Here is a 25,042-nt window from a genome sequence, read left to right as displayed (position 1 = left end):
AATGCTTAAATCCTTTAACTCCCTCGCAGATTCACACACATCAACGAGCAGACTACTAGAAGCACACATAACCCTCATACCAAAGGAAGGTAAGGACCACACACAAGCCCCGAACTATAGACCGATTTCTCTACTGAATGTAGATATTAAACTATACGCCAAAATGCTAGCAAACAGGCTACTACCATTTATCCCTGGTCTCATATCCCCTGATCAAGTTGGGTTTATCCCGGGAAGAGAAGCCAGGGATAACACTATCCGTACTTTAAATATACAACATTGGCTAGCCACTTCGGGAACCAAGGGCTTTCTCCTATCCCTGGATGCTGAGAAGGCGTTTGACAGGGTGGCCTGGGACTACATGCAGGAGGTCCTCAAGGGCATAGGCCTCAAGCCTCGCATGTTTACACATATTAACGCATTATACACCAACCCCTCAGCCAGGGTTAGAGTCAATGGCCTCCTGTCAGACGCCTTCTCGATAAGCAACGGTACCCGCCAGGGATGCCCACTCTCCCCACTGATCTATGTCTTGACATTAGAACCCCTACTGAATAAAATACGCAACAACTCAGATATTAAAGGAATACCCATCGCACATAAAGAGTTTAAAGTAGCCGCGTTCGCGGATGACATCCTACTTACCCTTCAAGAACCTCGAATCTCCCTACCCAACTTACTGAAAGATTTAAAACATTTCGGAGAATTATCTAACCTAAAAATTAACTATACCAAATCCAATGCCTTGAATGTATCTCTTACCCCACAAGAAGTATCCCATGCCCAACTACACTTCCCATTTCATTGGGAAAAAGAAGCCATTACATATCTAGGAATACGGATTACTGAACATACATCAGACCTATATAATCAAAATCACGCAAAAGCACTAATTAAACTTCAAACAAACTTTAAAGAATGGACCAACTTAAACATCTCCTGGTTCGGCCGCGCAGCCTTAATAAAAATGATCGCTCTCCCCCGCCTCTTATACCTCATGCAAGCAATCCCTATACACCTACCCCCCTCCTTTTTTGCCAAATACAAAAGTATGTGCACAGACTTTCTTTGGAACAAAAAATCTCCACGCATAAAATATACACGACTAACCCTCCCGAAACTTAGAGGGGGAATTGGCCTTCCTGACCTATACAAATACTACATGGCATGCCATCTAGTCAGAATTGTAGACTGGAAGATACACAATATAGAAAAAGCATGGGTGACAATAGAACACCTTTATACCCACACCTCCACTCATACCCTCCCCTGGCTTCACCCAAGACTATGGCCTCAGTCCCTCAAGTCACACCCCCTTATATATCCCACTCTAGTGGCCTTTAATAAGGCCATAACAGTACATAAATTATCCACACATACAGGTCCTCTTACTTCATTACGAGGAAACCCAGAATTTCCACCTGGGGAAACCCTGAAATTCCTACACACTGAATGGCCACATAAAGAGACAAGGGCCTACAGACTTTTTGACAAGGGCACCATACGTTCATATCATGACCTGAAATCAGAATTTCATCCAAATACGTTCACTTTCTGGTCCTACAGACAAATAAGACATTATTTAACATCGAAAAGTGATACCGCAATATGGACTAGAAAATTAACAGCATTTGAACACCTCTGCTCAAGCGACTCCCCTCAGAGACATATCATCTCTCAAATCTACTCAATGCTCCATGACAACGACACAACAAAACCTTCTGAAATCCCACGATACTCATGGGACACAAACCTACATCTCACAATGACAGAAGACGACTGGGAAACCATATACTCTTACGCGCACAAAGGATCAATGAATGTAGCGATACAAGAAAATGGTTACAAAATCATAACTAAGTGGTATAGGACCCCATCGCGATTGCACAAATTCTCTCCATCTATACCTGATGTGTGCTGGAGATGTAAAAAAGCAATAGGTACCATGTTACACATTTGGTGGGAGTGTGACTCCATACAGATTTTCTGGAGGGAGGTACACTCCATCATTGAACAAGTCTCTACATACACATTAAATTACACCCCTGCCCAATATCTACTGCATCATACTACACTTCCCAAACACGAGTACTTTAAATCCCTGGCCATGCATATGGTCAACGCTGCAAGACTTTGCATTCCAATCCACTGGAGAACAACAGACATACCCACAATCAGGGAATGGTTACAGAAAATATCCAAGATAGCAGAAATGGAAGAACTGATTTCTATAGCTCAAGAGCGTATACAGAAATTCACAACCACTTGGGCCTGCTGGAACCACTTCAAAACGAAGGATCAATATAAATCTTTATTCCCAACATAAAATGCAATAACTCAGATACCCACTGATTACTGGATTCCACAGTACTCCCTCCTACCATTGTGCAGGAGGGAAGTTAAAGCATTTAATAGAAGAGCAGCCCTCACCCCCCCCCCACCCCTCCTCCCCACCTACCCCACCATTCCCTTTTCTAATAATACACTTAATTATATTATCCCGTTTCTTAACATTTAAACCCCCTCTTTAAACACCACAAATGGGAAGCTTTCTTTGATTAAAATGTCATAAGATGACGAAAAGGGAAAATCATACAAACACCACAACTAACCATTCGACACCAAATAAGCCCTTAGAGACACGCTATCTTGAGCAAAGCTAAACTAAGTCAAATGCTCTAAATGATATCTAAAGGATCATCTCTATCTCAAAATCCAACAACACCGAATATAAATGCAAGATTCTCTAAGGGACTAAAAATGTTAAAAATTCAAAAACAAAGTATTCGATTTTCCATGTCTTAAGATGTAAAATTATGCTTGTATTATTTACCTGTGTGAAACATGGAAGCCTCTTCTCTTGTACTTTATACATATGTAACACAGAATGTAAAAGTTGTATGTACAATTGCCTAAATAAAAATCTTTTATGGAAAAAAAAAAAAAAAACATAGTTTGTAAATACCTACTACCTTTGTATACTGAACCTCTGCCTGCCACTTTAGGCATGCCCTTTTGAACGGTGAACAGCCTATAGCCATAGGATTTTTCCCTCTACAGCTATACCTCTAGCATGGGATGATATTGCCACCATCAGGAAAAGCAACAAAGAAGCTGTTGCAGTACATCATCATTGTGGCACATTTTGGGCTCCGTCTAGGATGGGATTGTAGATGCTTTGATTTTCTCCTTGTATAGGGAAGGGGGTTAAACATCCTCATTGAAAACATCACACATGTCTCCTTCTCCTCATGTTCTCTAGTACCCTGGCCCTTCTCCACCTAACTAGCAGCAATTCAACCCCCCTCCTCCTTATATTCCTCTTCTGTCTCCTGCTGCCCCATGAATTTCCACATGCTGTTGGAGGGCAGGGATGACCTTCTCTGCAAAATAATGGTGGCTGATGTATGGTCTTCTGCGCAAAATATTTGCGGCTTATTACCTGACACTGTGGTGTAGCACAGGCCACAAAAAAAAACGTGTGAACAGGTTGTTTGGCAAAGCTAGCATGAAGATGTTGGGCATAGGGTTGATTTAGGGATTTTTTTCTTCTGCTCCCTCAGCAGGACTGCAGAAGTCTGCAAAACAAGCCCCGGGTATAGCAAAATAATTAGTTGGTGAGCATATGGTGGGGTTAGCTTAAGAGAAGAAGTAGAGGGGGGAAAGGGCACATAAGCAGCACTGTAAAAAATGAAAACAAAAACAAAAACTAAGGGTCTGGTATGAATTTTAAGGGGAACCCTGCGCCAAAATTAAAAAAAAAAAATTGCGTGGGGTCCCCCCAAAAATCCATTCCAGACCCTTATCTGAGCATGCAACTTGAAACACAGAGGGGGACGAGAGAGAGCGCCCCCACCTTCTGAACCGTACCAGGCCACATGCCCTCAACATTGGGAGGGTGCTTTGGGGTAGCCCCCCAAAGCACCTTGTCCCCATGTTGATGGGGAGAAGAGCCTCATCCCCACAACCCTTGCCCGGTGGTTGTGGGGGTCTGTGGGCGGGGGGCTTATCGGAATCTGGAAGCCCCCTTTAACAAGGAGACCCCCGCCCCCCCCCTGTGTGAAATGGTAACGGGGACAAATGTACCCCTACCATTTCACAAAAAATGTGTGAAAATGGTAAAAAAAAGACAATACACGCCTTGGGACAAGTCCTTTACTAAAAAATTTTTTTTTAAAACTGTCCCACGAAGTCTTCTTCTTCTTCTTCTCTCGTTCCGACGGACCGAAAAAGAAAAAAAAAAGCCGCATGTGGCCTACGATCTGCCTCCATGGGAGGCACCCGCCATAATGACCTGCTTTTCAGGTGACAGCTCTTTTACAAACTGAGGGCGGGGCCACGCGATGACTTTGCTGGGTGACCCACCCCCCTCTGACGCACAGGGACATCCTTATGGCTTTCCCGTAGCGTCAGAGGGGGGCAGGGTCACTCGAGTTACAAAACCGGGTGGCCCTGCCCCCGTCTGACACTACGGGAAAGCCATAGGGATGTCCCCGTGCATCAGAGGGGGGCGGGGTCACCCGGCAACGTTTTTATCAATGAACTTTTATGTGTATTGCCGGGACTGACAATTCATTATAGCCGCGAGTACTTTTAAATGACTTTTTTTCCTTAAGATCCCTTTCACACCAAGGGCGTTTTACAGGCGCTATTGCGTTAAAAATAGCGCCTGCAATCCACCCTCAAACAGCTGCAGCATTGTCTCCAGTGTGAAAGCGCGAGGGCTTTTACACCGGCGTGGTGCGCTGGCAGGATGTCAGGAAAAGTCCTGCCAGCAGCTTCTTTGGAACAATGAAGAAGCGGTGTGCTTACCGCTCCTCCACCGCTGCTCCCCGTTTAAATCAATGGGACAGCGATGGGATACCGCTGGCAAAACGCCGCTATTGTGGCGCATTGCGGGTGGTTTTAACCCTTTCTTGGCCGCTAACGGGGTAAAAGCGCCCCGCTAGTGGCGGAAATGCGCCGCTAATCTGATGCTAAAACGCCACTAAAAATAGCGGCGTTTTACCGCCGACGCTATGTGCGGCTCGGTGTGAAAGGGGTCTAAGTAATGTAATTTTTCTCTCGGACTGTTCTAAACACAGGAAACATGCGCCAATTTACAGGCATACTATAGACACCCCAGGTACAAAATTTAAAGGAATATTACACTTTTATTGTTTCACTTTAAGCATTATTAAAATCACTGCTCTCGAAAAAATGGCCGTTTTTAAAACTTTTTTTGCATCGACACATGTCCCCTGGGGCAGGACCCAGGTCCCCAAACACTTTTTATGACAATACCATGCATATAAGCCTTTAAAACTAGCACGTTTGCACGTTCTGTTGCGAACCGAACCAGGGGGATGTTCAGCTCATCCCTAATTATTAGTTCCAGAGGATGGGAGAGGGTCGGGAGAAGTCTTGGAGATATGCATGGGAGGAGATGATGAGGAAGTTAGAGAGATGGAGGTTTTGGAACGTGGATTGTAGAATGAAGATTTGGCTGGTATTTTGAGACAAGGTTAGTGATGCAGCTGGAGCAGAGTTGTGGATGGTTTTGTAAATTGCTGATAGTATTTTAAATTTTATTTGTTGGGTGAGCAGAAGCCAATAAAGGGATTGGCAGAGGGGGGACCAGACACTAAACAGTTGGTATGGTAGATAAGTCTGGCAGTGGGATTCATGATAGATTTCCCCACATGCCCCATCCCCTGACTCTTCGGTCGAGTTAAAGGTAAGCCGAGGAGAATAAAGTTGTAGTAGTTGAGGTGAGAGATAACCAGGAAGTGAGTTAGGAGCTTTGTGCTGTCATTGGTTAAGAAGGGGAGTATTTTGGAGATGCTGCGGAGGAAGAGGCGGCAAGATTATGACATTGATTAAATGTGGGGCCGAAATAAGAGTTTAGAATCCAGCATTACACCTAGCAGCCTTGGCATGCAGGGACTGATGAGCGAAGGCAGTGAAGGAGGAAGTTGAGAGTTAAAAGCAGAAAAGAGTTGACGAGAACTGCTTGAAGGGGTGTTAATGAGAATGATAAAGTAGGTCTTTTTGGCATTGTGGAGGCAGGAATTGTTTTTGAAGGGCAGGTATATACTAGATTAAATCTTGCTGGGACTTAGTATTATGCCACAGATGTTTAAAAATGCAAGTATGTATTTTGAGACTTCTGGTGTCATCTGCTTGCTAAGATCGTAGCAGTCGGGACCTGATTCTGTGTGTAGTGAGGGGGTGGAGTGTGTCCAGGTAGGATGGCAGTGAACTGTTGTGGACAGAGGTGGCTAGTTTGGGGCTTGACGGGTGAGATTTTGTCAAAGAAGAGGTCAGTAGCAGAGTATAAAAGAAAAGGGTTAAAGTGGCAAAGGTTTCTATGGGTACCTGTTGGATGGATGGAGAGAAAGGAGGTGGAATGCAGGGACAGAGTAAAGCTAATATGATAGTGATCAGAGAGATAGAGGTTTCAATGAGCACATAGAGAGGAAAATACAAGGTCAATGGAGTTGTTATCAGAGTGAGTAGAAACATGTGTCCATTGCTTAAGTCCAAAGAAGAGGTTACATAGTTACATAGTTACATAGTTACATAGTAGATGAGGTTGAAAAAAGACCATCAAGTCCAACCTATGTGTGTGATTGTATGTCAGTATTACATATCCCTGTATGTTGCGGTAGTTCAGGTGCTTATCTAATAGTTTCTTGAAACTATCAATGCCCCCCCGCTGAGACCACCACCTGTGGAAGGGAATGCCACAGCCTTGCCGCTCTTACAGTAAAGAACCCTCTACGTAGTATAAAGGTTAAACCTCTTTTCTTCTAATTTTAATAAGTGGCCACGAGTCTTGTTAAACGCCCTTCTGCAAAAAAAGTTTTATCCCCATTGTGGGGTCACCAAGCGTCACCCTCTCAATCATCTTTTCTCCAGAGAGAATAAGTTCAGTACTCGCAACCTTTCCTCATAACTAATATCCTCCAGACCCTTTATTAGCTTTGTTGCCCTTCTTTTACTCGCTCCATTTCCAGTACATCCTTCCCGACTGGTGCCCAGAACTGGACAGCATACTCTAGGTGCGGCCGGACCAGAGTCTTGTAGAGCGGGAGAATTATCATTTTATCTCTGGAGTTTATCCCCTTTTAATGCATGCCAAAATTCTGTTCGCTTTGTTAGCACAGCTTGGCATTGCATGTCCCCCCAGGTCCTTTTCCATCCAGGTTAGTCTGAGAAGTTTATAAGTAGCAGGAGTAGGGTAGCCAGAGAGAAAAATTATCAAGGTAGGTTGATACTGAACCAGGAGGCTGATAGATTCTCAAAGACACTAAAGTAATAGATGAATACAATGCCTCAAATGAGGAGAGGGACAAAGAGGGGGTTAGTGATAAACCTGAAAAGAGCTTTGTGGGGATCAAAGGATTCCAATCCCACCTCTCTTCTGTTCACTAGGTCTGGCCAAATGAGTCCAGAGGAGGCAACCATCGAAAAGGACAGCTTCTTAGCCCTTAGTCAGAAAATTAAAGTCAGGTTCAGTAACAGTAAGTACATTATAGGCGTTAGTGATAAAAATGACATGGACAGAGGTGAGTGTGTTACAGACAGAGTGGGCATTCCAAATGGCTCATGAGAAGGGGAGGTGGGTTCTTGAAAGAAGAGGCATAGAAACTAGGTTGTGTGGATTGCGGCTGCTGCTGGAGCCTATATAATAGGGATGAGCTTCGAGTTCGAGTCAAACTCATGTTCGACTCGAACATCGGCTGTTCGCCAGTTCGCCGAACAGCGATCAATTTGGGGTGTTCGTGGCAAATTCGAAAGCCGTGGAACTCCCTTTAAAAGTCTATGGGAGAAATAAAAAGTGCTAATTTTAAAGGCTTATATGCATGGTATTGTCATAATAAGTGTTTGGGGACCTGGGTCCTGCCCCAGGGGACATGGATCAATGTAAAAAAAAGTTTTAAAAACTGACGTTTTTTCGGGAGCAGTGATTTTAATAATGCTTAAAGTGAAACAATAAAAGTGTAATATTCCTTTAAATTTCGTACCTGGGGGGTGTCTATAGTATGCCTGTAAAGGGGCACATGTTTCCCGTGTTTAGAACAGTCTGACAGCAAAATGACATTTCAAAGGAGAAAAAGTAATTTAAAACTACTCGCGGCTATTAATGAATTGTCGGTCCAACAATACACATAAAAGTTCATTGATAAAAACGACAAGGGATTTTCCCCACAGGGGAACCCCGAACCAAAATTTTTAAAAAAAGGGCTTGGGGGGTCCTCCTAAATTCCATACCAGGCCGTTCAGGTCTGGTATGGATTTTAAGGGGAACCCCGCGCCAAAGTTTTTAAAAAAATGGCGTGGGGTCCCCCCAAAAATCCATACCAGACCCTTATCTGAGCACGCAACCTTGCAGGCCACAGGAAAAGAGTGGGGATGAGAGAGTGCCCCCCCCCTCCTGAACCGTACCAGGCCACATGCCCTCAACATTGGGAGGGTGCTTTGGGGTAGCCCCCCAAAGCACCTTGTCCCCATGTTGATGGGGAGAAGGGCCTCATCCCCACAACTCTTGCCCGGTGGTTGTGGGGGTCTGTGGGCGGGGGGCTTATCGGAATCTGGAACCCCCCTTCACAAGGGGACCGCCAGATCCCGGGCCCCTCCGTATGAAATGGTAAGGGGGTACCCCTACCATTTCACAAAAAAACTGTCAAAAATGTTAAAAATGACAAGAGACAGTTTTTGACAATTCCTTTATTTAAAGTCTTCTTTTTTACATCTTCTTTCTTCTATCCTCTTTCTTCTATCTTCCTTCAGTTTATTCCTCCATCTTCTTATTCTTCTGGTTCTTCTGGTTCTTCCTCCGGTGTTCTTGTCCGGCATCTTCCTCTGCGGTGTCTTTTTCCCTTCTTCTTCTTGGGCCACTCCTCATCCATGATGGGAGGCTCCCGCTGTGTGACGCTTCTCGTCTTTTGACGGTTCTTAAATAATGGAGGGCGGGGCCACCCGGTGACCCCGCCCCTCTGATGCACGGGGACTTGACGGGGACTTCCCTGTGGCATTCCCCGTGATGTCAGAGGGGGGTGGGGTCACCCATTACAGGGATGTGTTCGGCTCCTACAATATAATATTTTTTATGTGTGATATGGGGATGTTTAGCTTTTGTGGTAGATACGTTTGTAAAGTTCATTTTAGAGAGGAACCATAGTTAAGGGCTTGGCAGTCCACTTTTATTAAAAAGCAAAATGAAAGCCGTATAACAAGGTTTCCCACGCAGGGGTTTTTCTCTAGCCACCTGGCTTTTAGGGCCACTTCAACCTCTGTTGCAATAGCACACTGCAGGGGCCTGCTCCTGGCCTGCAGCCCCCCTGGGTTTTGCTCACTTATTTAGAAACTTTGAACCTTCCTCCAGCCCCCCTGGAGTCATAATCCGCCTCAGCTTTCTCGGATTCCCAGACCCTCTCTTGGTCTCCAAAGCCTGCGCAGCTGTCCCAACTTTCCCAGTCTATTGGGCCAGAAGTCCCCCCATGAGGGATGCAGTATCTGAGAGGAACAACCAGATCTCCTGAAAGGGATCCCTCTCCAAATGGCAGCAACTGCCCTGAGCTATGCTCAGATCTGGCTTATACCGATCCTGCCCACCTGTGCACTCACACAGCCTGTAGGCATCTAGCAAAGCCCAGACACAGGACTGAAGGTTCCATTCCAACCAAGATGCTTTGGAACCTTTAAGCTCCACTTCCCAATTTAGAACTATCAATTCCAAAGAAAACCTAATGCCGCGTACACACGGTCGGACTTTCCGGCATACTTGGTCCGGCGGACCAGAGTGTGCCGGACAATCCGCCCGTGTGTAGGCACCGGCGGACTTTTCCGGCGGACTTTTTCCCAAAAGCCCGCCGGACCTAGATTTGAAGAAAGTTCTAAATCTTTCCGCCGGACTCAGTTTCGGGCGGAAAGTCCGCTCGTGTGTGTGCTGGTCCGACGGAAAGCCCGCTCGTGTGTATGCTGGTCCGACGGACCAGATACAACACGAGGGCAGGGTATTGCATCTCACGCTCGCTGCAATAGGAAAAACACATTTTCCTATTGCGGCGAGCGCGGGGCATACCAGGCCCTTAGGTCTGGTATGGATTATAAAGGGAAGCCCCTACGCCGAAAAAAACGGCGTGGGGTCCCCCCTAAAATCCATACCAGACCCCGATCCGAGCACGCAGCCTGGCCGGTCAGGAAAGGGGGTGGGGACGAGCGAGCGCCCCCCCCCTCCTGAACCGTACCAGGCCGCATGCCCTCAACATGGGGGTGGGTGCTTTGGGGGAGGGGGGCGCCCTGCGCCCCCCCCCAAAGCACCTTGTCCCCATGTTGATGAGGACAAGGGCCTCTTCCCGACAACCCTGGCCGTTGGTTGTCGGGGTCTGCGGGCGGGGGCTTATCGGAATCTGGGAGCCCCCTTTAATAAGGGGGCCCCCAGATCCCGGCCCCCCACCCTATGTAAATGAGTATGGGGTACATGGTACCCCTACCCATTTACCTAGGAAAAAAGTGTAAGTAATAAAACACACTACACAGGTTTTTAAAATATTTTATTAAACAGCTCCGGGGGGGGGATCTTCCTCCGGCTTCGGGGGTCTTCTTCCGGCTTCGGGGGTCCCTCTGCTTCATCTTCTCCCGGCGTCCGGTTGGTTCTTCTCCCGGTGTTCCAGTTCTTCGGCCGGCTCCTCTGCTGTCTTCAGGTAGCTCTCTTGCCAGCAGAGGTCCGGACTTCTGGGCTTCTGGGCTTCTTCTCTTCTCTTCTCCAGATGTTGACACGACGCTCTCTCCGGCTGGACTGCTCTCCGAGGGCTGCGTTGTGACTTATATAGGCGGAGACCCCGCCCCCTTTTGATGTCACAGTCCCTGGGCATGCTGGGACTGTGACGTTTTAGGGGGCATGGTCAACATCACCCAGTGACCACGCCCCCTAAAACGTCACAGTCCCAGCATGCCCAGGGACTGTGACATCAAAAGGGGGCGGGGTCTCCACCTATATAAGTCACAACGCAGCCCTCGGAGAGCAGTCCAGCAGGAGAGAGCGTCGTGTCAACATCTGGGGAAGAGAAGCCCAGAAGCCCAGAAGCCCAGAAGCCCAGAAGTCCGGACCTCTGCTGGCAAGAGAGCTACTTGAAGACAGCAGAGGAGCCGGCCGAAGAACAGGAACACCGGGAGAAGAGAGCGGAGAAGAACCAACCGGACGCCGGGAGAAGATGAAGCGGAGGGACCCCCGAAGCCGGAAGAAGACCCCCGAAGCCGGAGGAAGATCCCCCCCCGGAGCTGTTTAATAAAATATTTTAAAAACCTGTGTAGTGTGTTTTATTACTTACACTTTTTTCCTAGGTAAATGGGTAGGGGTACCATGTACCCCATACTCATTTACATAGGGTGGGGGGCCGGGATCTGGGGGCCCCCTTATTAAAGGGGGCTCCCAGATTCCGATAAGCCCCCGCCCGCAGACCCCGACAACCAACGGCCAGGGTTGTCGGGAAGAGGCCCTTGTCCTCATCAACCGTTTTTTCGGCGTAGCGGGGTTCCCCTTTATAATCCATACCAGACCTAAGGGCCTGGTATGCCCCGCGACGGGGCTAGTAAGGTGTCAATCTCGCCGATAAAAGCGGCAAGATTGACATCCTTTTCTAGTCCCGTCGCACCTGAGTCACGTTCAAAATGAACGGACTTGTCCGTGTGTGGGCAAGTCCGTTCATTCTGAAAGTCCGCCGGAACTCCGGCGAAAGTCCGTCGGAAAGACGGGCGGACTTAGCCCGCCGGAAAGTCCCGGCGTGTGTGGGCAAGTCCGTCCGTTTTAAAGTCCGGCGCACCTGGCGGACAAAGTCCGTCGGAAAGTGTGCCGGACCAAGTAGGATAGAAAGTCCGCTCGTGTGTACGCGGCATAAGACACATTTTCTCTGCTCACAAAACACCTGATGGAGCTTCTCAAACTGAATTGTTGAGAGTCCTCTGTCATTTCTATCTTCATAACCTAAATTCACATAGTGGCAGGGCCTCGTACTGTCATATGTTACATAGTTCTGACCACTGCAGAGAAAGTGTCATTTAGATTGAGCAAGCAGGCAGGCAGGTTATTCAGTTAGCTGCAGTGTATTTAATATATATACAGCCAGTCTCGTATATATATATATATATATCCACTGCATCCAGTTTAGCTATATCTGACTGCAGGCCATTCCTGGTGTACTTTTTCTAATATACTTCAGGCAGGCAGGTTATTCAGTTAGCTGCAGTGTATTTAATATATATATACAGCCAGTCTCATATATATATATATATATATATATATATATATATATATATATATATATATATATAGTCAGGTCCATAAATATTGGGACATCGACACAATTCTAATCTTTTATACTCTATACACCACCACAAAGGATTTGCAATGAAACGAACAAGATGTGCTTTAACTGCAGATTTTCAGCTTTAATTTGAGGGTATTTACATCCAAATCAGGTGAACGGTGTAGGAATTACAACAGTTTGTATATGCGCCTCCCACTTTTTAAGGGACCAAAAGTAATGGGACAATTGGCTGCTCAGCTGTTCCATGGCCAGGTGTGTGTTATTCCCTCATTATCTCATTTAAAAGGAGCAGATAAAAGGTCTAGAGTTCATTTCAAGTGTGCTATTTGCATTTGGAATCTGTTGCTGTCAACTCTCAATATGAGATCCAAAGAGCTGTCACTATCAGTGAAGCAAGCTATCATTAGGCTGAAGAAACAAAACAAACCCATCAGAGCAAAGCGATATTAGGTGTGGCCAAATCAACTGTTTGGAACATCCTTAAAAAGAAAGAATGCACCGGTGAGCTCAGCAACACCAAAAGACCCGGCAGACAATGGAAAACAACTGTGGTGGATGACCGAAGAATTCTTTCCCTGGTGAAGAAAACACCCTTCCCAACAGTTGGCCAGATCAAGAACACCCTCCAGGAGGTAGGTGTATGAGTGTCAAAGTCAACAATCAAGAGAAGACTTCACCAGAGTGAATACAGAGGGTTCACCACAAGATGTAAACCATTGGTGAGCCTCAAAAACAGGAAGGCCAGATTAGAGTTTGCCAAACAACATCTAAAAAAGCCTTCACAGTTCTGGAGCAACATCCTATGGACAGATGAGACCACGATCAACTTGTACCAGAGTGATGGGAAGAGAAGAGTATGGAGGTGGAAAGGAACTGCTCATGATCCAAAGCATACCGCCTCATCAGTGAAACATGGTGGTGGTAGTGTCATGGCGTGGGCATGTATGGCTGCCAATGGAACTGGTTCTTTTGTATATATTGATGATGTGACTGCTGACAAAAGCAGCAGGATGAATTCTGTGTGTTTCGGGCAATATTTTCTGCTCATATTCAGCAAAATGCTTCAGAACTCATTGGACGGTGCTTCACAGTGCAGATGGACAATGACCCAAAGCATACTGCGAAAGCAACCAAAGAGTTTTTTAAGGGAAAGAAGTGGAATGTTATGCAATGGCCAAGTCAATCACCTGACCTGAATCCGATTGAGCATGCATTTCACTTGCTGAAGACAAAACTGAAGGGAAAATGCCCCAAGAACAAGCAGGAACTGAAGACAGTTGCAGTAGAGGCCTGGCAGAGCATCACCAGGGATGAAACCCAGCGTCTGGTGATGTCTATGCATTCCAGACTTCAGGCTGTAATTAACTGCAAAGGATTTGCAACCAAGTATTAAAAAGTGAAAGTTTGATGGATGATTGTTAATCTGTCCCATTACTTTTGGTCCCTTAAAAAGTGGGAGGCACATATACAAACTGTTGTGATTCCTACACCATTCACCTGATTTGGATGTAAATACTCTCAAATTAAAGCTGAAAGTCTGCAGTTGAAGCACATCTTGTTCGTTTCATTTCAAATCCATTGTGGTGGTGTATAGAGCCAAAAAGATTAGAATTGTGTTGATGTCCCAATATTTATGGACCTAACTGTATATCCACTGCATCCAGTGTAGCCAACCCTATATATGACTGCAGGCCATTCCTGGTGTACTTCTTCTAATATACTTCAGGCGGTGTACACAGTGCACCCACAGTGCAGTTGCTACTACTTTTCTGGTGGTGTACACAATACAGTACACCCATAGTTGTTATTACACTTCTGTTATTACACTTCTGTTGGTGTACACAGTACCGTGCACTCATAGTGCAGTTGCTACTACTTTTCTGGTGGTGTACACAGTACACAATACATTCAGTGCACCCATAGTTGTTATTACACTTCTGTTGGTGTACACAGTGCCATGCACCCCTAGTGTAGTTGCTACTACTTTTCTGGTGGTGTACACAATACATACAGTACACCCATAGTTGTTATTACACTTCTGTTGGTTACACAGTACAGTGCACCCACAGTGCAGTTGCTACTACTTTTCTCATGGTGTACACAGTACACAATACATACAGTGCACCCATAGTTGTTTTTACACTTCTGTTGGTGTACACAGTACTGTGCACCCCTAGTGCAGTTGCTCCTACTTTTCTGGTGGTGTACACAGTACACAATACATACAGTGCACCCATAGTTGTTATTACACTTCTGTTGGTGTATACAGTACCATGCACCCATAGTGCAGTTGCTACTATTTTATTTTTCTGGTGGTGTACACAGTACACAATACATACAGTACACCAATAGTTGTTATTACAGTTCTGTTGGTGTACACAGTGCCGTATACCCATAGTGAATTTGCTACTACTTTTCTGGTAGTGTACACAGTACACAATACATACAGTTCACCCATAGTTGCTATTAGACTTCTGGTGGTGTACACAATACCGTTCACCCCTAGTGCAGTTGCTTCTACTTTTCTGGTGGTGTACACAGTACACAATACATACAGTACACCCATAGTTGTTATTACACTTCTGTTGGTGTACACAGTACCGTGCATGCATAGTGCAGTTGCTACTACTTTTCTGGTGGTGTACACAGTACACAATACATAAAGTACACCCATAGTTGTTATTACACTTCTGTTGGTGTACACAGTACCGTATACCCATAGTGCAGTTCTAACTACTTTTCTGGTGGTGTACACAGTACACAATACATAAAGTACACCCATAGTTGTTATTACACTTCTGTTGGTGTACACAGTACCGTGCACCCATAGTGCAGTTGCTACTACTTTTCTGGTGGTGTACACAGTACACAATACATACAGTGCACCCATAGTTGTTATTACATTTCTGTTGGTGTACACAGTACCACGCACCCCCAAGTGCAGTTGCTCCTACGTTTCTGGTGGTGTACACACTATACAATACATACAGTGCATCCATATTTGTTATTACACTTCTGTTGGTGTATACAGTACCATGCACCCATAGTGCAGTTGCTACTATTTTTCTGGTGGTGTACACAGTACACAATACATACAGTACACCCATAGTTGTTATTACTGTTCTGTTGGTGTACACAGTGCCGTATACCCATAGTGAATTTGCTACTGCTTTTCTGGTAGTGTACACAGTACACAATACATACAGTTCACCCATAGTTGCTATTAGACTTCTGGTGGTGTACACAATACCGTTCACTCCGAGTGCAGTTGCTACTACTTTTCTGGTGGTGTACATAGTACACAATACATACAGTACACCCATAGTTGTTATTACACTTCTGTTGGCGTACACAGTACCGTGCATGCATAGTGCAGTTGCTACTACTTTTCTGGTGGTGTACACAATAAAGTACACCCATAGTTGTTATTACACTTCTGTTGGTGTACACAGTACCATATACCCATAGTGCAGTTGCTACTACTTTTCTGGAGGTGTACACAGTACACAATACATAAAGTACACCCATAGTTGTTATTACACTTCTGTTGGTGTACACAGTACTGTGCACCCATAGTGCAGTTGCTACTACTTTTCTGGTGGTGTACACAGTACGCAATACATACAGTGCACCCATAGTTGTTATTACATTTCTGTTGGTGTACACAGTACCGTGCACCCCCAAGTGCAGTTGCTCTGGTGGTGTACACAGCATACAATGCATACAGTGCACCCATATTTGTTATTACACTTATGTTGGTGTACACAGTACCGTTCATCCCTAGTGCAGTTGCTACTACTTTTCTGGTGGTGTACACAGTACACAATACAGTGTAGTGTGGTTTTGCTAAACAAAATTTATAGCATGCCAGGAAGGCCACCAGGGAGAGGCAGACGCTCATAGGCCACTAAAAGAGGGCAAGCAGGCTCTGTGTCTATAGTCGACGCGGTGCATCCTCAGCGCGTGGCCATGGGGCACGCTTGTCCTTTTTTCTGCAGCTGGTCATATTATTGAGCCACAACATGCAGAAGAGTTGGTGGAATGAATAACAAAACCATCCTCATCCTCCTTATCCTTTGTCACCCAGGCTCAGAGTAGTTTGCCTGCCAATGCAGCTGCCAAAGCGGCCTATTCCATCGGCTCCATGTCAACAGTCACTCCTTCCCTAGCCCCACCATCATGCATGGAGGAGTCCCCCGAATGATTTCACCACAGTGTCGGGTACATGCTGCAAGAGGATGCGCAGCGATTTGAAGGCTCTGATGGTGGTACCCAGGTTGAGGAAGGGAGTAACGTGAGCCTAGAGAGAAGGGGTGCCCAAGAAGGTCAAGAAATTGGCAGTCATGTTCTCCCATCTGCAGCATACTGCCAAGTTTGCTCCAGTGATGAGGAGGGAGGGGATGATGAGGTCACTGACTCTTTTGGGTACCTAATAGAAGAGAGGAGGAAGAGTAAGAGGAGGAGGCACATCTCCAACGAGGCAGGATGCCCTCCATGGGGCAGCCACCCTATTGCATCACACCGCAGAGCTAAGCAGGTGCAGGGCACTGCTGACTCCACACATTTTTTGAAAAGTTCTTTGGTGTGGGCCTTTTTTGACACATGTGCAGCAGATCGTACCATTGTTGTTTGCAACATATGTCTGAAGCGTATCAAGAATGGCCAAAACAGCAGCCGCTTGGGCACCACATGCTTGACCAGACATATGACGACCTCCCATGCAGTCCGTTGGCAACAGCACTTAAAAGACCCGCATCAAAGAACAAGGCGGACCTCTCCTTGCTCCTCATCAGCTGGGATCTCCAACCCCACTATACCTCTCAGAAACCTGCACTGGGAGGAATGAAGGTATAGAAATAGGTGTCCCAAGTACTTGTGGACAATCTGCTAGTGGTACACCAACATCTGATTTTAGCAGGCAAATTTCCCTACCCCAGTTGCTAAACCGTCAAAAGAAATTCGGTCCCAGCCATCCACATGCTCAGCATCTGAATGCTAGCTTGGCCAAATGCTAGGACTGCAACTGCTGCCTTTTCAGCTGGTAGACTCTGCCCCCTTTCGTTAATTTGTGGAATGTGCGGTACCTCGGTGGCAGGTTCCCAAACGCCATTTCTTTTCACGGAAGGCCATTTCAGCTCTCTACCAGCATGTGGAAGGCAATGTCTTGGCCTTGTTGGACAGGGTGGTCAGCAGTAAGGTGCCTATTACCGCTGACTCATGGTCCAGCAGGCATTGACAGGGATGTTACCTTTCTTTCATGGCGCACTGGGTAACTCTGCTGGCAGCTGGGAGGGATGCAGGACAGGGTTCAGTATTGTTGGAGCTTGTTCAGCCACTACGCCTCCAAAATGCTAGTAATGGTGATTTTGCCACAGCTCTTTGCTCCACCCGCTTCTCTTCTTCTTCCTCTATGGCCTCTTCCTCTGCAGATTTGTCCTCTGAACCAGCGGTGTTCCGTAGGCATTCAAGGGGCTACGCAAGCACTCAGGCAAAAAGATGCCATGCGGTGCTTGAGTTGGTCTGCTTAGGGTACAGGAGCCACACTGGGGCAGAGATTCTGTCAGCTCTGCAGGGGCAGGCTCAGAGGTGGTTGACACCATGCCAGTTTCAGCCAGGAATGGTTGTATGTGACAATGGCACCAACCTCCTCTACACCCTCTGACAGGGACACTTGTCCCATGTTCCCTGTTTGCCTCACATCCTGAATTTGGTGGTGCAGCAGTTCTAGAGCAGGTACCCAGCTTACAGGATCTCCTGAGGCAGGCCAGGAAAGTCTGTGGTAATTTCTGCCGGTCATATAATGCCAGTGCTCAGCTGGCTGACATTCAAAGAGAATGCAACCTGCCCAAGAACCGCCTCATTTGTGACATGCTCACCAGGTGGAACTCAATGTTGGCAATGCTGCAGCAGCTGCACACACAGCAGAGGGCCATCAATGAGTACCTGTGTGAGTATGGGACCAGGACAGGGTCAGGGGAGCTTGGCTTTTTATCGCCACACCAGTGGCTACTGATCAAGGATGCATGCACTGTCCTGTCACCATTTGAGGAGGCCACAAGGATGGTGAGCAGTGACAGTGCATGCATCAGTAATATTGTCCCTCTTGTCTTCCTGTTGGAGCACACGCTTCGTGGAATAATGGACAGGGCACTTGAGGCAGAACAGCGGGAGGAAGAGTAGGACTTCCTTACCTCTCAAGGCCCCCTTTTTCCAGAGATTATTCCTGTGGGCTCGCCGATCACACAGGAAGAAGAAGAGGAGGAGGAGGATTGTGTCAGCATGGAGGTGGAGGATAACACTCAGCATCAGCAGCAGTCTTCAAGGGATTGTTTTCAGTCCCCAGAAACCCATGGAGTTGTACGTGGCTGGGAGGAGGTGGTTGAGGATCATGTGATCCTTAGTGACCCAGAGGACTCAGGATCGAATGCCTCTGCAAACTTACGCTGCATGGCCTGCGAAAGGACCCTAGGATTTGCGGTATTTTTTTAATTTGGGTGCATGGTTCCCCTTAATATCCATACCAAACCCAAAGGGCCTGGTAATGGGCTGGGAAGGGGGCAACATTACATTACAGCCGCAAGCAGGTTTAAATGACTTTTATTCCCTTAGAAATGTCATTTTGTGCAGGGACTGTTCTAAACACGGGAAAAACGCGCCACCAGGTATACTATAGTCACCCCCCCAGGCGCGATATTTAAAGGAATATTTCACTTTTATTGTTTCACTTTAAGCATTATTAAAATCACTGCTCCCGAAAAAACGTCAGTTTTTAAAACTTTTTTGCATTGATACATGTCCCCTGGGGCAGGACCCAGGTCCCCAAACACTTTTTATGACAATAACTTGCATATTAGCCTTTAAAATTAACACTTTTGACTTTATACGTTCGAGTCCCATAGACTTTAATGGTGTTCACACTAATTTTTTGCCTGTTCGCATGTTCTGCCACGAACCAAATGGTTCGGCTCATCCCTATATGCTATGTTGTATGTTATATACAGTGCCTTGAAAAGGTTTTCATACCCCTTGAAATTTTCCACATTTACAACCAAAACTTAAATGTATTTTTATTGGGATTTTATGCGATAGACCAACACAAAGTTGCACATAATTGTGAAGTGGAAGGAAAATGATAATTAGTTTTCAATTTTTTTTACAAATAAATATCTGAAAAGTGCGGTGTGCATTTGTATTCAGCCCCCTTTACTCTAAAATCTAGAGGAACCAATTGCCTTCAGAAGTCACCTAATTAAGAAATAGAGTCCACCTGTGTGTAAATTAATCTCAGTATAAATACAGATGTTCTGTGAAGCCCTCAGAGGTTTTTTAGAAAATCTTAGTGAACAAACAGCATCATGAAGGCCAAGGAACACACCAGCGAGGTCAGGGATAAAGTTGTGGAGAAGTTCAAACCAGGGTTAGTTTATTAAAAAAAAAAGTTTTAAACATCTCACAGAGCACTGTTCAATCCATTATCTGAAAATGGAAATAGTATGGCACAACTGCAAACCTACCAAGACATGGCCATCCACCTAAACTGACAGGCCGGGCAAGGAAAGCATTAATCAGAGAAACAGCCAAGAGGCCCCTGGTAACTCTGGAGGAGCTGCAGAGATCCACAGCTCAGGTGGAAGAATCCAATAGGACAACTATTATGCCCTGTACACACGGTCGGATTTTCCGAAGGAAAATGTTCGATGGGAGCTTGTTGTCGGGAAATTCTGACCATGTGTAGGCTCCATTGGACATTTTCCATCGGAATTTCCGTCACACAAAATTTGAGAGCTGGTTCTCAAATTTTCCGACAACAACATCCGTCGGAAAAAATCCATGGATTTTGTTGTCGGAATGTCTATGCGGCATAAGTCTTCACTCCACAAATCTAGCTTCTATGGCAAAGTGGCAAGAAGAAGGCCATTGTTGAATGAAGCCATAAGAAGTCCCATTTGCAGTTTGCAAGAAGCCATGTGGGGGACACAGCAAACATGTGGAAAAGGTGCTCTGGTCAGATGAGACCAAAATTGAACTTTTTGGCCTAAAAGCAAAACGCTATGTATGGTGGAAAACTAACACTGCACTTCACCCTGAACACACCATCCCCACCGTGAAACATGGTGGTGGCAGCATCATGTTGTGGGGATGCTTTTCTTCAGCAGGGACAGGGAAGTTGGTCAGAGTTGATGGGAAGATGGAAGGAGCCAAATACAGGGGAATCTTAGAAAGAAAACCTGTTAGAGTCTGCAAAAGACTTGAGACTGGGGCGGAGGTTCACCTTCCAGCAGGACAATAACCCTAAAAATACAGCCAGAGCTACAATGAATTGGTTTAGATCAAAGCATATTCATGTGTTAGAATGGCCCAGTCAAAGTCCAGACCTAAATCTAATAGAGAATCTTGGACAAGACTTGAAAATTGCTGTTCACAGACGCTCTCCATCTAATCTGACAGCGCTTGAGGTATTTTGCAAAGAAGAATGGGCAAAAATGTCACTCTCTAGATGTCCAAAGCTGATAGAGACATACCCAAAAAGACTTGCAGCTGTAATTTCAGCGAAAGGTGGTTCTACAAAGTATTAACTCAGGGGGGTTGAATACAAATGTACGCCACACTTTTCACATAATTTGTAAAAAAAAATTGAAAAACATTTATCAATGTCTTTCCACTTCACAGTTATGTGCAATTTTGTGTTGGTTTATCACATAAAATCCCAATAAAATACATTTACGTTTTTGGTTGCAACATGAAAAAATGTGGAAAATTTCAAGGGGTATGAATACTTTTTCAAGGCACTGTAGTCCCAACTGCTATATTCTATATGCTATTTAGTCCCAACCAATGCACTTAATGCTCTGTGTTGTATGTTATAAAGTCCCGACCGCTGCTCTTTATGTGCTATGTTTTACCTTACATAGTCCTAATCGCTGCATTCCATATGTTATATTGTGCACCATATAGTCTTGATATACTGTAATCTCAGTATACGCTATGATGTTACACTCTTTACAGTACTTCTTACCAAAGTGTTAATTTTCTCAGTTGCTGGTTGCAAAGTAGTTCCCAATTATTTTAATGAACTTCTTCTTTAAGGTAGGTTTAGATGAAGTGTTAGCTCTTTGTCAATATAGTGTGTGCAGGAATGCATATGTAATGGAAAATTAGGTAGGTTTAGACATGTTAATTCTATGTCTACATACTGTGTGCAGGAAAACAGAGCTAATGGAATATTTTAATTTGTTTAAACATTATCCTTTGTCCAGATTTTTTTATGTGTCTGCGAGACTGTCACTCAAGGGAGAGAAATGAAAACATATTTTGTGGGGTCAAGGACTTTTATATACAGTATGTGTGCCTTATACACAGTATGAGCTTAGACTCTATTTAACCTATTCCTTTTAGGCCAACCCCTCTGGCAATTGTATTTTAAACCAGCATTTCTAAATCATTTTAACATGGAGGAACCCATGAAATATATTTCTGATCTCAGGGAATCCCTGTTATTAATTACTATATCTAGAGCTCATGGCACATTATTGTAATAGTCTAAAGAAATAATGCTCCTTATATTTAGGGTTAATAGGAAGAATTCCCCTTAAATATATCTCAAATAATAATTGGTGTCTATAGTTACCCATCTGAGAGGCAGAAGTTGCTAATTAATCAAGGAACCCTCGCATTCTCTGGAGGAACCCCAGGTTAAGAAATGCTGTTCTAGAAAATCCCACATTCCTAAGAGCATTCCTTCCTCATTGTGCCCTGGGGCCCACAGGTCTTTCACTTCTCTAGCAAGCCAACCTCCCACGGGTATGAAATCTTCTTGTCCACCGGAGGGGTAAGCAGCATTTCATTACTGTCCTTGAAGGTAATGTCAGAGACATTATACAACTAAAAATGTTCTAGTGCAGTAATTCACGTATTGTCCTAAGTTCAGGCTTTCTTTAATTAAGTCTGCACATGTCGAATTGTTTGCTGTGAACATAGTACAAGGTTTTCATATAAGTACATTCTTATACATGGCCTTCTGTTGATTCTCTTAAAAGAATTCATAGTTTGGAAAGAAAAAATATGTTTTAATTGCAGACATGAAAAAGAGGAAATGGGGTTGGGACTTTAAATGAGGCAATAGCTACGATTTACCTCCATCCCCGATACTTTGGAATAAGAAGAGAGATTTGGTACTTTATATGAGGCACACTGCTACATAACATAATATGAGCCAATCAATGTAAATCATTATTTAATTAGTACAAAAGGCATACATAACATTGTAACATAGTATAAAAAATTAAAATAGCATAGTTAATAATAGGTCACATATAAAACTTATATGTAAAATCGGTAAATAATTTACTTAGGGTATGTAGACCAGATTATGATAGTAACATATGGATATATAAACAATGATGAATTTGTTCATAATGGTATGGTAATGGTAATCAGGTAAGATGGTAAAACATGGGAAACTGTGACGTTGCATCATAGAGAAGCTCTACGCGTTTCGTGGTTAATATACCACTCGTCAGGAGCAGATGCAGGATTTTGGCAATGTCTAGAATAAAATACCAAAAATGATATAGTAAAAAACAAAATATAAAACATAAAAGGAAAGAGAGGGAGCAACCAAGGATCCCAACCACTCTTACCTAGTTGTAGTATATGGGTAATAATGTAGATGGTGACCATAATGGAAATATTGCTAGATATAACGTCATCCCCGAGGCAGTATACCCCTGAGACATGGCAGCGGCACCAACAGCCAAAAGAAAAGTATGTAGATATAGATCTCCAGTACTTCAGCTGTAATCTGTATAATTGGTAATGTATAATATCATAATGCAGATAATTCCAAAGAATATCTGTAAAGATAGGTAATTGGATGATAAGCTGATGGTAGAGCTGAATGCTGGAGAGAGAGAATCACAACCAAGTGGGTGTTATATCTAGCAATATTTCCATTATGGTCACCATCTAAATTTTTACCCATATACTACAACTAGGTAAGAGTGGTTGGGATCCTTGGTTGCTCCCCCTCTTTCCTTTTATGTTTTATATTTTGTTTCTTACTATATAATTTTTGGTATTTTATTCTAAACATTGCCAAAATCCTGCATCTGTTCCTTACATTGACTGGCTCATATTATGTTATGTAGCAGTGTGCCTCATATAAAGTCCCAAATCTCTCTTCTTAATTGCAAACATAACATTGCTTTTCTTATAAAGGTTGTACTGTCATCATATCGTGTTATACTGAAAGAAGAGGTAGTGATACAATACATGAATATACTGTACCCTTGTGTTAGGTCTATTTCATGAAAAATACAGCCCTCTTCCGTGTCTGGACTCTAGAGGAAGAGTTTGGGTGCCTCACTGCAAGGATTACTTCAATTAGAGCACTTCACAAATTGATCTGCTTCTGAAGTGCAAAGAGAAATAGTAGACACATTTTTATGATTAATCATGTAATCATGTTTTAAATATTTTAATGCAATGTTTCCATTATAATATAATCAGAAGTAGTTTAATCTAATCGCTAAGATGTTAAATGCAAATTCCAACTAGAGATGATGCTCCTTTGGATTTTTTTATCCCATACACTGCAGAGGTTATACAAATTTTTTGTTTAGCTGTGACCATAATATTATTATATTTAAATAATTAATTACATTGTAAATTTAAAAAGAAATAAAATTTCCACAATTAACCACTTCAGCCCCGGAAGATTTGGCTGCTGAATTTTCGGGCCATATTTTGCGATTCGGCAATGTGTCGCTTTAACTGACAATTGCGTGGTCGTGCAACGCTGCACCCAAGTAAAATTGATGTCCTTTTTTTTCCCACAAATAGAGCTTTCTTTTGGTGGTATTTGATCACCTCTATGGTTTTTATTTTTTGCGCTATTGTAATGAGCCCCTTGCTTGCTCGGTTCCACTCTCCCGACACTCCTCTGCAGCTATTGAATCAGACTGCAGATCGCAACATCTAATAGCTCGGTCATCCAATGCTCCGGGATTAGAATTACAGCTATGTTCTAACCCAGTTGTGATAGCTCAGAACAAACACCAGGCAGGCTGTATGTAAGTTCAACCAGGAATCTCTCTTTATTGACAAAATACAGGCTTTTATACACTCAACGTGGAGGTGCAGACCTCTTGCTCATATTACTCTAACAATACAGCTGTAACCTAATTAACCTAATTAACATGAGCTAATTAACTAATCCCTTTAGACAGCCTAGATGAGCCACTATTCCAATATGGCAAATCCAGGGTCCCCAGACATACAGCTCACAAAGAGCACTGTTCCCCCAAATGCAAGGGCCCCCGATCAATCGGCAAGAGGCTAGCATACAGTCCCCTCCAAAAGTCTCTTTCCTGGCTAGGTCTGTCACATTTCTCCCCTTTCGGCAGGAGACTAACACAGGAGGAGACCCCAGACGGGTTGACTCCGAAGTTAGTCAGTAGTTCCAGTCCTCTAATGCCTGTACCCACACAGTACCCCAAACAAATTGTTCCAAACAAAGTTTTACTCACCCAGCCAACCTCTGCCTCTCTCAGAGAACATATCTGCCGCTGGGGAGAGGCCTGGACTGGCCCTTCTCCCTGGAGTCCTTTCTGCCACTGGATAGAAGACAGGGTGTCTGGGCTCACTCCGTCATGCTGTTGTGGATCTGGGCCGACTGCCCAGCATCTCTGGGGTATACAGGTGAGACTGAAGTCCCATCCACCTTCACA

Source organism: Aquarana catesbeiana, linkage group LG04, assembly GCF_042186555.1.
Source record: "Aquarana catesbeiana isolate 2022-GZ linkage group LG04, ASM4218655v1, whole genome shotgun sequence".
NCBI classification, from domain to species: Eukaryota; Metazoa; Chordata; class Amphibia; order Anura; family Ranidae; genus Aquarana; species Aquarana catesbeiana.
Note: the sequence above shows the minus strand (reverse complement) of the source record.